This window comes from Mustela nigripes, chromosome 4, assembly GCF_022355385.1.
Source record: "Mustela nigripes isolate SB6536 chromosome 4, MUSNIG.SB6536, whole genome shotgun sequence".
Lineage (NCBI taxonomy): Eukaryota > Metazoa > Chordata > Mammalia > Carnivora > Mustelidae > Mustela > Mustela nigripes.
This window is the reverse complement of record NC_081560.1, coordinates 159545020-159559158: the sequence shown is the minus strand read 5'-3', so window position 1 is coordinate 159559158 and position 14139 is coordinate 159545020. Positions and strand designations below refer to the sequence as shown.

Here is a 14139-nt window from a genome sequence, read left to right as displayed (position 1 = left end):
TCTGTTCCTTACAGTATGGACACTAACCCTAACATAGTATTTGCCAAACTTTATAACCTTTCCACACATTCTGTACTTTCCTACCTCTATGCTCTACATACACATTTTATTTCCCCCTCTTAAAATATAAACTAAGTTGGTAACACATGGTTAGAACTGTGATATAGCCAATCTAAAGATTTTACTTATTTGAGAGAGAGAGTGTGTGCACCTACAAGCAGGGGGGAGGGGCAGAGGGAGAGGGAAAAGAGACAGAATCTCAAGTAGAGTCCACACTGAGCCTGGGAGCACCATGTAGGACTCAATCTCATGACCCTGAAATCATGACCTGAGCCAAAATCAAGAATCAGATGCTTAACTGACTGAGCCACCCAGGCACCCCAAATATAGCCAATCTAAAAAGATCCTACTTTTGTCCATCAAATGATACTACCAAGAAGTATAAAGATAAGCCACAGAATAGGAGAACCTATTTTCAAATCATATAACTGATAAAGGGCCAGTATTCAGAATATATAAAGAACTCCTATAACTCAACAAAGATACAAACAAAGGGTGCCTGGGTGGCTCAGGTATTAAGCGTCTGCCTTAGGCTCAGGTCATGATCCCAGGGTCCTGGGATCGAGTCTCACATGGGGCTCCCTGCTCAGTGGGGAGCCTGCTTCTCCCTCTCCCATTCCCCCTGCTTGTGTTCCCTCTCTTGCTGTCTCTCTGTCAAATAAATAAAATCTTAAAAAAAAAACAAACCACACGCACACAAAGATACAAACAGCCCAATTAAAAATGGACAAAAGATATGAATAAACATTTCTCCAAAAAGGATAAACAAATATCTAACAAGCACACGAAAAGATATTCAACATCATTAGACATTAGGTAAACTCAAATTAAGACCACAGTGAGCTACTCCATACCCACTAGGATAGCTATAAGTAGGGGGGATAAAAAGGGAAAAACTAGAGGTGTTGAAGTGGATGTACAAAAAGTATAATCTTTGTACATTGCTGGGGGGAATGTAAAATGGTGCAAGTACTGTGGAAAATAACTGGTGGTTCCTTAAGAAGTTAAACATTATCATATGATCTAATAATACCACTCCTAGACATAACACCCAAAATAACTTGAGGAGCATTAAAAAAAAAAACCAAACTTGTACACAAACATTCATAGCAGTATTCATAAAATCCAAAAGGTGAAAACAACACAAATAAATGCCTGTCAATGGATAAGTGGATTAAAAAATGTGCTATATTCACACAATGGAATACTATTTAGCCATCAAAAGCAGAACAATACTGGTATATGCCACGACATGGATGAACCTTGAAAACATCATGCCAAGTGAAAGAAGACACAAAAGTCCATGTATTGTATGATTTCATTTACACAAAATATCCAGACTATGCAAACCCTCCGAAACAGGACACAGATAGTGATTGTCAGGGTCTTGGAGGGAGAGTGGAGTGCAATGACTGCTAATGGGAATGGAGGTTCCTTTTGGAGTAATGAAATGTCTTGGAACTAGACAGTGGTGATGACTATTAACACAAAGAATGCAGTAAATGTCACTAACGGTAAATTTTATATGTATTTTAACATAATAAAAAATGTTAACAGGTTTCTAAAAGTGAACTTCCAATTATCAATTTTTAAAAATATAGTCACCGGTTTAAGACTAGACCTACATCTTTATGTAGTAATAAGTCTGCCAAACCCAAAACCATATCTAAACCACATATCTTTGTGAAGATAATTCACTTTTTTTTTTCCTGGCAGTGTTTGGAACTAAATATATTACACAGAAAAGTAAATCCCACTGGTTAAGGCTTTTAAAACAATATACAAAAATGACTTTAGAGATGCCTGGGTGGCTCAGTTGGTTGAGCAGCTGCCTTCAGCTCAGGTCATGATCCCAGCGTCCTGGGATCGAGTCCCACATCAGGCTCCTTGCTCGGCAAGGAGCCTGTTTCTCCCTCTGCCTCTGCCTGCCATTCTGTCTGCCTGTGCTCACTTGCTCTCCCCCCACCCTGATAAATAAATAAAATCTTAAAAAAAAAATGACTTTATATCAGAAGCTGTTTATTCTATATGAGCAGTGTTTTTAAGTGTTATCAAATCTAAAATGAAGGCTAATATTTAGCCTTCACTTTGGTGATGGCAAATAAGTGTTATTTAGTATAGATTTGTAAGAATGAGTAAGAATGTACAAAATGACAAAAGATGAATGTGATTGCTATTAATAAAGGATCAAAAATATAATACGGAGTATAAGAAAAAGCCAGATACATCTACTTCTACTGAAATTGAAAATAATTTGTTTGCTAATCAGGTAAGCTGAAGAAGGGGCACCTATGGAGCCTCCTTAAGTCTCTCTCTCCCTGTCCCTCTGCCCTCCCCTCCAAGTGCACATGCACACATCCTCTCTCCCTCTCTCGCTCAAAAAAAAAAAAGAAAAGTTAAAGAAAACTACTTATTTTCCAAGCGGAAAAAGCATAAAGGATATTTCAAAACTTACATCATTAAGGCAACATTTACTATACAGAGTTCAACATTTCTTTTACATTATAACACTGCCAGTTACAGATGCTATATTATAGATTCTCCTATTAGCTATACGAAAGTTAGTCCTTTAGGAGTGCCTGGGTAGTGCAGTCTGTCAAGTTACTGACTCTTGAAGGTTTTGGCTTGTGATCTCAGGGTGATGAGATCTAGCCCTGTGTTGGACTCAGTGCTGAGCTTGGAGTCTGCATGGGATTCTTTTTCCTTCTCCCTCTGCCCCTTCTGCTTGCATGCTCATGTGCATGCACTTTCTCTAAATAAATACATCTTAAAAAAAAAAAAAAGTCCTTTAAACATGGACTGTTTTTGCAAACACAGTGGTAAGTAAGAAGAGTTTTAAGCTCCACCAAAATTAAACTAATATAGCCAGATCTACCCAAGATGACCAAATTTAAGGGTGGCAGACACCAAGTCTCTGACCTTATTTAATCCTTTAAAAGAATATGAAGGTGAAATCATTTATGCCCATTTGTACAAACCACAGCTATTTATATATTATGTCTAACTACTTGCCTGGGGATAAATCTATTATACCTAAGATATTATTTAAAGTACTTATTATAGTTAATGTACAACTAAACTTGTTTAGTTGGCTTCCCAATGTGTTTCAGCTTTGATCTCCTCCAACATTCAGTTTTTTAGTCCTTACACTGGCCCAAAGGATTTCTCTTCTACAGAAACATCTCCCCAAAGACAGGTACCAAAATACTTTGAGAAATGATACTATTAAAGTAAAAAGTGGAGAGCCTCCCAAAGTGACCATTTCAAAGGTTCCAGACATTTAGCTATATTACATTCTTGTACCTTTTTAAAGCTGTAACCCAATAAATCTTTGTTTTCCTATTACATATAAGGACCTACGCCTCTATGCAGAGACAAAATAGACATGTTCTTTATCTCCAGGGAGTTTGGAAGTCTCGATACTTTGTCTTTACCTCAAACAATCCCTGAAATGGCTGAGAGTATACTGCCAGCATCCACTTTTATGAAGCAATGTACAGAACATGTGCATTGAATGTAAAGACTTGATTGTACAATAACTTAACACTCTAAGGGTTTACCCAGAGGTTGTTTTCTTTCTGATTCATGAGAGCAAAACAACCAGCCTAACAGCTATTCTGGCTCTTCCCGCCCCACCCCCCCACCCCCCTGGCCCATCAAATTCCTTACAATAACATGGTAGACATAATTTTTCACATGACTCTCCATTTTCATGTCATCCCACTTCCCTCAAAACAAAAATCAGATTCAAGGTTTTCTTCCACCAAAGCTTCACAAAAAGACATCTAGTATAAGCATAAATCACTCAATTTGTTAGGGATGCCTTCTAACAAGGATTGAATTTAATGTTACTTACATCAACTACCAGATATCATACTTTAATAAAGAGACTGACAAGCACGTATAAACTACCACAGTGCATCCAAACCCTGGTTTCACAAGTTCCAAATCAATCTGCCACAAGAGTCATTATTCTGAAATACAATTCTGCGGGGTGCCTGGGTGGCTCAGTCAGTTAGGCATCAGACCCTTGATCTAAGCTCAAGTCTTGATCTCGGGGTCATGAGCTCATGTCCCACATTGGGCTTCATTCTGGGTGTGAAGCCTACCTAAATTTTAAGAAATAACTAAATAAAAGCAATTCTGAGCATGCTTCCCTTGTTTTCAGAGCCCATCTGGGGAACCTGGGTGGGGGGGCTCGATCAGTTAAGTGTCTGCCTTTAGCTCAGGTCATGATCCCAGATTCCTGGGATCCAGCCCAGCCTGAGGTTCAGGGAGTCAGCTTCCCCGCCCCCTCACCCCCTGGCTTGTGCTCACTCTAATAAGTCGTATCTTTAAAGAAAAAAAAAACAAAACCATCAAACGTCCTGGATGGAATCAGTTTAAAATTGCTTAGTTCTGTCAAGCAAACTCCTTCACAATTTAACTTCAACATTTTTGACACCCTGCCTCACCCAAGGTCAGTTATTCTGCAGTCCCAAGTGCTGTGCTATTTTCATGCATATTTTCTGCACATACTATTGTATGCCTGTATGGTCTTCAGTCAGCCTCACTGCAGAGCATGGAGCACAATGCCAGGTTCAATCCCAGGAACTGAGCATAAGGCCGATGGTTAACCAGTGAGCCACCAGGTACTCTGGTCAGTGAGCCTCATTTCTATCCCAACTGTTCTCATTGGTAAAATCTTTTATAGCACTAATCAAGTAATATAGTATAAATACTGATTCATGTGACTCCCCCATCCAAAGTTTAATGCTATTTAATTTTCTTACTGTTTAATAATATTTAATTTCCTTAGTGCCTCATATACATAATAGGGCTCAAAAGCATTTGTCGAATAAAGAGATGGTAAAGAAAATTGCAAACTAACTCAATAAGAGTGTGCTAGGTCAGAAGGCCCAAAACCAAAAAGAGGCTCAGAAGCAATCTTTAAATTTCTGAAGCGTGATTATGTTAAAAAAAAACAAACACCTAACTTATTCTTTGTGGGTCTAAAGGGCAAATTAGGACCAGAAACATTACAAAGAGATACACTGTTTTCCACATAAAGAAACTTCTAACAATTATTTCCTCAATAGGCTGCCTTGAGGAAATTGACCTCTCTGTTAGAAAAAGAACTCAAGCAGAGGCTAAACAATATCCATCAGGTGCCCAAACTCTCTAAGAATAAAGAGGCAAACACACTTAGCTCTATGGTGGTGCTGGTTGTTACTGGTTTGTTTTGTTGACCTTTTGCTCAGGCCTGAGCTAGAAGTACTTCTTGAACTGATGGCATGCACGATAGAACTTATCTTGCAGTAGCATATTTGAAATCCCTCTAGTGATCAAGGTGTTGTGATATTTCCATTAAATAGACAACTAAATCAAAAGATTGTATTTTGGTGGTCTCTTAGAACAAAACAATCTTATCTCCTCATTAAATATACAGTTATTATTTTATTTGGGAAAATATAATAGTGGTTATCTTCTAAAATTGTTCTCAGTGTTTTTTTTTTTTTTTAAGATTTTATTTATTTGACAGAGAGAGAGAGATCACAAGTAGGCAGAGAGGCGGGCAGAGAGAGAGGGGGAAGCAGGCTCCCTGCTGAGCAGAGAGCAAGATGCAGGCTCCATCCCAGAACCCTGAGATCATGACCAGAGCTGAAGGCAGAGGCTTAACCCACTGAGCCACCCAGGTGCCCCCAATTCTCAGTTATTTGTATGCCCCATTTTGAAACTTAATTTCTGTCCTAGGTATTCTTAACAGTATTAATGCATTTCTGGGAGTATATCACAAAGATGGCCATTATTCTCTGGTTATATGTTCAATTATTGTATTGGTTACCTTTATATTATTTATCAAAAATATTATTAGTCGGGGTGCCTGGATGGCTCGGTGGGTTAAACCTCTGCCTTCGGCTCAGGTCATGATCCCAGGGTCCTGGGATCGAGCCCCATATTGGGGCTCTCTGCTCAGCAGGGAGCCTGCTTCCTCCTCTCTCTCTGCCTACTTGTAATCTCTGCCTGTCAAACAAATAAATAAAATCTTAAAAAAAAAAAGTTATTAGTCTTTGATAACAAATTTTGTTTCCCAACACCCAGTTCTGAATCACAACAAATCTGTCTTCCAAACAACACCCAGGATTTCAATCTCTTCAATCCTAGGTAGTACCATGAGGTTAAAAAGTCAGTCCAACAGGGTTGTCAAGAGCCATGTAAGGAAAAAAAAAAAAAAAAAAAGGCATTACATTTTACCACTTACGTTTTAAAAACCTACATTTTATCACTCTTAAGTTGAGACCTTTCACTGACTTAAAATTTCATTAGTTTATTTCAGAACTTAAATTTAAAACTACACAACATATCTTCCTGGTAATGAGCAATTAATTTTCTCCTTACGGGTGAGAGGGATTTTAATTGTTTGCTAGGTTCACCATGGTGCTTATAAAAAACTTTCCTTTTAATACTGAATCTCAAGGAAGAACACACTGCATAAAACACTCCTTTTTAATATCTGTATCTATCATACTAGCACCTAAATTTTTAGATCCTAAATTAAACCATATATATAGAGGTTACTTTACATTATACATTACATCATATATACACCATAAATATTAACCTACTGTATATTATATATATTACAGGATACATATATATACATGCACACACATACATACATATATACACACACATACATATCTGTCATTAAAAAATATTTCTGCTGTACAGTATGACTTCTGAAGAGGCCATGAGAGGCTGGGGACATTAGGGAAGTTAAGAGGGAGGCATAGCAGACATATTTAAGGAGGCAGCAAGTTGCCAGAAACCTCTACAAGGGTACTGAGGGCAGAAAAATAAATATGCAGATAATCTGTACTTAATCTGTACTTATTATCTATAGCAATACTCTGAAGGCTAGAGCCAAAGTACAGAGCTAACTTCCAACTAACATGTATTCTCCTCAGCAATTTTTCTCTGTAGAAATGTCTTCAAACTCATTCTCTTAACAGCTTTTCCTGTCTGTAACTGTAACTTCACACTCTCTAAATTTAACTTTTTCCTTACCACCTAACTGGAATAGTATGGAAACAACTACTATCCTTAGTAGTTTTATATTTCCTGTCTTGCTTTTCCAAAAGCAAATAATAAAAGCATTTTCTAAAGACAAGGAAATGGACCCTCCCCTCAAGCCTCTAGCCCTGCTCATACCATGATTTTAGCCCATTGAGACATGTATTGTTAGACTTCTGACCTACAGAGCTATCAGATAATAAATTTCTATTTTTTAAGCCAAAAAAAGATGAGCATTTTCTGTTCTTCTTATAAAAAAAATTTAAATTTATAGTCTCTGAATACCTTTTTCTTAGAGCAATAAAAGTATTTCCCCTACTTGACTAGAAGAGGACTACAGTCTAGATGAAAACCAGATTTGGAAACTGTAAATAATTCCCAATGTATGATGGGTAGTTATACATTACGGTATTTGGGAAAATACGAGAAAATAGCACATAATTTGATTTCAAAACTATCATGTTCAGTTCCAAACTCAGAATGTTTTAATCTCTGTGGGGTTAGAAACAGGCAGATGGAAATATTTTCTAGCCAATAATATATCCCAAAATAAAATTCAAATTAAAAAGAAAGTGAAAAGCCAAATTCAAGGGTAAATTTAAACACATTACTAAGTTCACTCTCAAACTAGCTCTAACTAGGAGCATAACTTGTAGCTTGGTTTCCTAAGGCAAACTTCTCTTAATTGCAGGAAAGAGCCTGCAGAAAACCCAGACAGTCACATGAGTTTCCCTTTCTTCTTTTGGCCACAGAAATAAGAAGTCCAAGAAAGGCTGAAGCAGCAAATTCTACAGGGGAATAAGCCATGTGAAATCTGCAGGATTTTTTCTTAAAGGCACGGAAAAGAGTTACAACTAGCAGGAGAAGGAAGCAAAATTAACACCTTCTTTGATAAGCTATAAATATGGACAGATACGTCTCCATGTTAAAGAGATCTGAGTAAGATTTTGAAAGTTAAAACTTTTCACAGAACAGGCAAGCATGGCTATCTACACAGCATAAAATGAAAGTAAAAGACCCTTCCCACCAGGCACCTGGGTGGCTCAGTGGGTTAAAGCCTCTGCCTTCAGTTTGGGTCATGATCCCAGGGTCCTGGGATCGAGCCCGGAATCGAGCCCCAAGTCGGGCTCTCTGCTCCCGGAGAGCCTGCTTGCTCCTCCTCTCTCTCCGCCTGCCTCTCTGCCTACTTGTGATCTCTGCAAATAAATTAAAAAAAAAAAAAAAAGACCCTTCCCACTAAAAAAAAGGAAGCTACGATTTAATCAGGCAGAGATAACTTCTCAATCTAGTTAAAGTTAGCAAAATACTTACACATTTGTATTTACCCCTGATCTTTACCATACCTGTACTTATACTCACCAGTTACAGGACTTACTTATAACCCAACTTTATTTTATTTTATTAACATATAATGTATTATTTGCTTCAGGGGTACTGGTCTGTGAGTCATCAGTCTTATACAATTCACAGCACTTAACATAGCACATACCCTCCCCAACAACCCTCAGTTTGTTTCCTGAGATTAAGAGTCTCTTATGGTTTGTCTCCCTCCCAAGTCCCATCTTGTTTCATTTTTTCCCCCTCCCTACCCGCCAGGACCTCCTGCCCTGCTTCTCAAATTCCTTACATCAGAGAGATCATATGATAATTGATATGACCCAATTTTAAATCAATAAGGTAATATGAGTTGTAAATGCATGTTGTACCTTCTTCCAGTTATTATCTGAGGAAACTTATCAACAATAATTTCAGTAATTACAGTCCAAGAACCACCTGCATCAGAATCACTAGGGAGTCCCTGTTAAATAAATACTTGGTTTCCTGCTGGGCCCCACCCAAGATCTAGTGAATCAAAAACTGAGTGGGGGAGCTCAAGAAATCCCCATTCTTGACAATCTCCTCCCTCCAGGTAATTTTAAACACTAAAGTTTAAGAATTATTGTAGTAGGAACCAAGGATCTTATCAATCAGAACTACCTGGGGACAACTCAGGGTAGATAGCAGAGTTCCTAGGAAAATAATCTGCCTCAAAAAGGACTGACTTTTCCCTTCCCAATATGCTTGGAGATGGGTAACAGATGTGTCACCTCAAAATCTCCAAATGTTTCCACTCTTCCCAAAGCTTTCCCACAACAACATACTAACTTTGAAATGTATGAGTGAGCCAAGTTAAACATTTCATGAACTTAAACTAAAAATCTGGCTTTGCCATTCTGTAAAGTTCCTTAAAACAATAAAAGATACAAATATTTTAATCCATCTCAACATTCCCCCCTTTCTCAGATTTGCTTTTTAGTCAAAGTTTAAAGACTTCTGGAAATTTTAGATCATAATTTTACAGTCGATTTTAATTCCCATACAATCCCAAACACCAATTGTGTTTAAGTCTACTACACAAATTGTGAAATGTTTCTTCAGGTAGTATACAAAAAAATCCATTCATCTCTTCCTTTCTTTAAACCAATGGATGTCAGTGATGAAACTGGGCAAGGGACTACAGCTGTCATACTGAAGTCTGAATAAGAACATCTGAACCTTCGCTGTATGTCAAATAAGAAAGGCAACACACTTAGACCATTATCTCATGGATGGTCTCATGAGGTGGGTATCACCATTATCCTTACTTTATGGATGAGCTGCCCAAGAACTAGATGGGTCAAGTAACTTGTGCAGAATTATACAGCAAGATAAGCTAATTCAAACCAAAGCAGTCTAACTCCAGGGCCGGCACTTTTAACACCAAACTATCCTGTATTTTGAATATGCCATCTGCCAAAAGCAAGTCCCCTGAATCTAACAAGGTAGGAGTTGTGGATTCTGGAGGATCTCATTTTTTAAAATGTGCTTTTAGGTGATTGTGAAGTATAATGAAAGCTTGGAATTACTGTACTAGGCTATTAGTTCACCAAAGTGGAACACTGGCAACCTCTGAGATAGAACTCATGGTCCGGAAGTTAAGGTCTCAAATTCCACTACACTGATTAACTAGAATTTACTTATCTTATTTTCTCTCCTACTCCAAAGAAATTAAAAGGAAAAAAATCCAGAATTTTCTAATTAGAGCTGCTGGTCTATACTATCCATATGAAAGAAACTAAACAAAGATTATTGATGTTCAGCATTATTCTGGGGCAGAGTTAGACCTTTACTAAAGGAAATATGCAATGTAGAATTTATTTTTTCCATGAATGCATTTTATTTGTACATTTTATTTATTTGTACTACATCCCTAGAAAAAGAATCCCAGGATTTTCCCTCCTATGTTATTTCGACTTTCTTCCTCATGGTCCCTGATGCGAGCTGAGGTTGTCAGTACAGTGAAACCAAACTGGGAGAACTGGAGCCCATGATTCTGCCATTTTTCTAGATCTTTGAGTTGTACATCAAATCTGGGGCTGATTATTCCTCACTTGTTTAACCTGCCCATGAGGTTCACAACAATTTTCCCTGCTCTGTGATCATCAATGATTTCAAATTTGACTGTCAGGGGGCACCTGGGTGGCTCAGTGGGTTAAAGCCTCTGCCTTCCGCTCAAGTCATGATCCCAGGGTTCTGGGAATGAGGCCCGCATTGGGCTTTCTGATCGGCAGAGAGCCTGCTTCCTTCCTCTCTCTCTGCCTATCTCTCTGCCTACTTGTGATCTCTGTCAAATAAATAAATAAATAATCTCTTAAAAAAATTTTTTTACTCTCAGTATAACGATGCTGCATCAACACAGTTAGAAACTGGATGACGACTTGGAGCATGGCCTGTAAGAACCTGGCATTTGCCTCTCTTTTCAGCATTGTTAACACTCTCGAGAGCATCTGCCAGGACATTCACATGCACCATTATGGTGACACGGAAAGATGGTGGAAAGAGCTGCAGGGCAGAATTTAGAGTTGGAGATATTTCAACTTTCTCATTTTACAGATGCAACAAACATCCTGTTTTTTAAAGCACCATCTTTAACTCAGTTCACATTTGCAATATTTAGCGGGTAAAATTTTGAGGCCTATAAAAGTATTGCAAGAAAATCATATAATATCACAGTATATTGGAGCTGGAAGGGACTCTGAATCTCCTAATTTCACAGATGAGGAAACTAACTAAATTTAGTTAATTTGTCCAAGGTCACACAATTATTTAACAGCAGAATAAGCTTACCCAGGACAAAAACCAAATTTCTTATCTCTCAAGCCCACAGTATTTTTACTACACCAAAAATTAAGTTTTTGTTCATAAACTTTTCAGAATTTGTAGAAATTAGTATATAAGCTTCAAGTCCTAGGAATCAGATCTTTGCTCAAGTTCTGATTCTTTTACACATTCACTATCTGACCATAGGCAAATAATTGTAAAATAAAAATAAATCCCACCCTTAACAGGTCACAGGGAATATTTCCAGAATTAGAAAACACATATCAATATAACTTTGGAAAAATATGAAGTTATATAGAATTAAAATATGCTTTCATAATTTTTTCTAGAGGCAAACAGGTAAACAATGATTGTTAAATACTGTCCTGAACAGTGTGAACTGCAAAGCCTTGGAAATCAATGCCCTTGGTCCACCTGAAGAACAATTAATGACCATGTCTAACTTATTTCCAATGTTAATTAATACCAGCCTACTAGGTGATACCTAGCAAATCAGAGATTTCTCTGATTAACAACACTGCTGATTTTCCATAGGATATTAAATGATGAATAAAGTGATCCTTAAAGTTCCTTCTACTTTAAACATTTTTTATTGTACAGTAAAACACAACTGCTCCCCAAATAAAAATCTTTTAGTCAATATCGCTATGCTGAATAAAGTGTGAAGTTTAATTAATAGCAATGTACAAATGCTGGTTTCTCAGTTGTTGAAAATGTACCACAGTAATGTGATATTAACAATAGGGGAACTGGGTGAGGAGTATACCAGAACTCTCTATCTTTGCAACTTTTCTGTAAATCTGAAACTATCTTAAAATAAAAAGTACTTTAAAAATAGAGTAAATCTCTATGCCTATTTTTTTTTAAGATTTTATTTATTTGACAGACAGAGATCACAAGTAGGCAGAGAAGAAGGCAGATAGAGAGGAAGGGAAGCAGGCCCCTTGCTGAGCAGAGAGCCTGATGTGGGACTCGATCCCAGGACCCTGAGATCATGACCTGAGCGGAAGGCAGTGGCCTAACCCACTGAGCCACCCAGGCGCCCTCTATGCCCATTTTTAATGGTTCAAAAAATTTCTACCAAATGAGTAACTCCAAGTTAATACTGGAGTAAGAGTCTGCTTTGTTACTGCTCTGTTAATGTCTGACTCTTGATTTCAGCTCAGGTCATGATCTCAGGATTGTGAGACCGAGGCCCATGTCAGCTTTGCGCTGCTCCTGGCACCTATTTAAGATTCTCTTTCCTTCTCCCTTAGCCCCTCCCCTCCATTATATTAAAATTATCTTAGTTTCAGAAAAATTGGGAGTTTTCCAATATTTTCTACCTGACTTATATTTAGATTATTACATTTCTAACCAATCACCCTAAAACCACAAATTTCTACGTAATGTCCTTGAACCAGAGCTGTATTTCCAGTAATTTAGTGCCTTAAGAAAGCACTCAATGGTGGGGTGGGGGGAATGGGGGTAGTGAATATCAGATACAGGGAACAAATAATACAAAAGGCTCTTGAGCCATCAGCTCCTTAATCTAATATAATGGGTAGCTTCACAACATTCTAAAATTTTAAAGGGTCTTGTGCTCGCTTCGGCAGCACATATACTAAAATTTTAAAGGGTCTTACTTTTATTCTAGAGCAATGGATTATACATTATTTTCAGCTTTCCTAAAAATGTAATGTCAAATGTGTTTCACTAGTGACATAGAAAAGAATACTTCTACATTTTTTGTAATCTCTTGCAGTAACAAAAACTTAATATATATTTTTAATTTAATATTTAAATCAAGATATTCCTTCATTCCCCTTACAAATAATTATACTGTACCCCTGATTTGGGTAACTCTAAAAATCTTTTAAAACTTATCAGAAATGTGATATTTTGCCTCTTCTTTATTGAAATGCTGAAAAAGGAATTTTTTTGTGAAACAGGCTTTTATTTTAGTTGGTTGGGAGGAATACATGCTGTACAACAAATAAGGGAGCCCGATCTGACAGAAGTCTCCGATAGTTCGGTCAGGTGAATTATGATCTTGCCAACCAGCACAAATCCTAGGTGGAAAAAGAAATGTGGTTGATTTTGTTGTTTCTGAGAACCTTAAATAAAGAAAAATTACATGGGACATCTGAGTGGCTCAGTTGGTTAAGTGTCTGACTCTTGATCTCAGCTCAGGCCTTGATCTTAGACCTTGATCTCAGGGTGGGGAGTTCAAGCCCCATGCTGGGTGTGGAGCCTTCTTAATAAAAACTTTTTAAAAAGGAAAAGAAATCACTAAACGAGCCTTTAGTCTTCCATGTTCAGTCTAACTTTAATATGTGTTCTGTGAAAATAATCTTTTACCTCCGCATTAAGTAAGTTTCAGAAGTCAATAATTACTGGAAAAGCTACATGGATCTGTATGTTTCATAATCTACAATGTCAATTCTCCTTTTTAAAAGTAAGGAAAAATCTTCAATACTTTCTTCTCTACCTGAGCTATGCCTTTTAAGGCCACCCAATTCTCATGATTCACATGAAGACTTTGTAAGAAAAAAATATCGGCACTACCTGGCCAACAGATACTTGTGTGTTTCTAAATAACAGTAACTGTGCCAGTACAATCTGAACAAAACTCAAAAGTGTTAAACAGCTTTAAAAATATACCTATAAAAAATACCTATAAAAGGTGTACCTTATCTAAAAAATAAATCTTTCTAGATCGAAAAAAAATTAAGACATGAATTTGCTTGAAGGATCCATTTAAATAATTTAAATTTATTTTTTTTTTTTAAAGATTTATTTATTTGACAGAGAGAAATCACAAGTAGACAGAGAGGCAGGCAGAGAGAGAGGAAGGGAAGCAGGCTCCCTGCTGAGCAGAGAGCCCGATGCGGGACTCGATCCCAG

The 14139-nt window shown here is 37.4% G+C and overlaps 1 protein-coding gene and 1 pseudogene across 3 annotated transcripts in view; both read right to left on the bottom strand.

Annotated features, from left to right (window-relative positions):
* The window catches only part of TBC1D12 (TBC1 domain family member 12), a 101857-nt gene that overhangs the window by 82765 nt on the left and 4953 nt on the right, over nt 1-14139 (bottom strand). The window lies entirely within an intron of this gene.
* On the bottom strand, nt 10343-10944 carry LOC132015339 (small ribosomal subunit protein uS8-like; annotated as a pseudogene).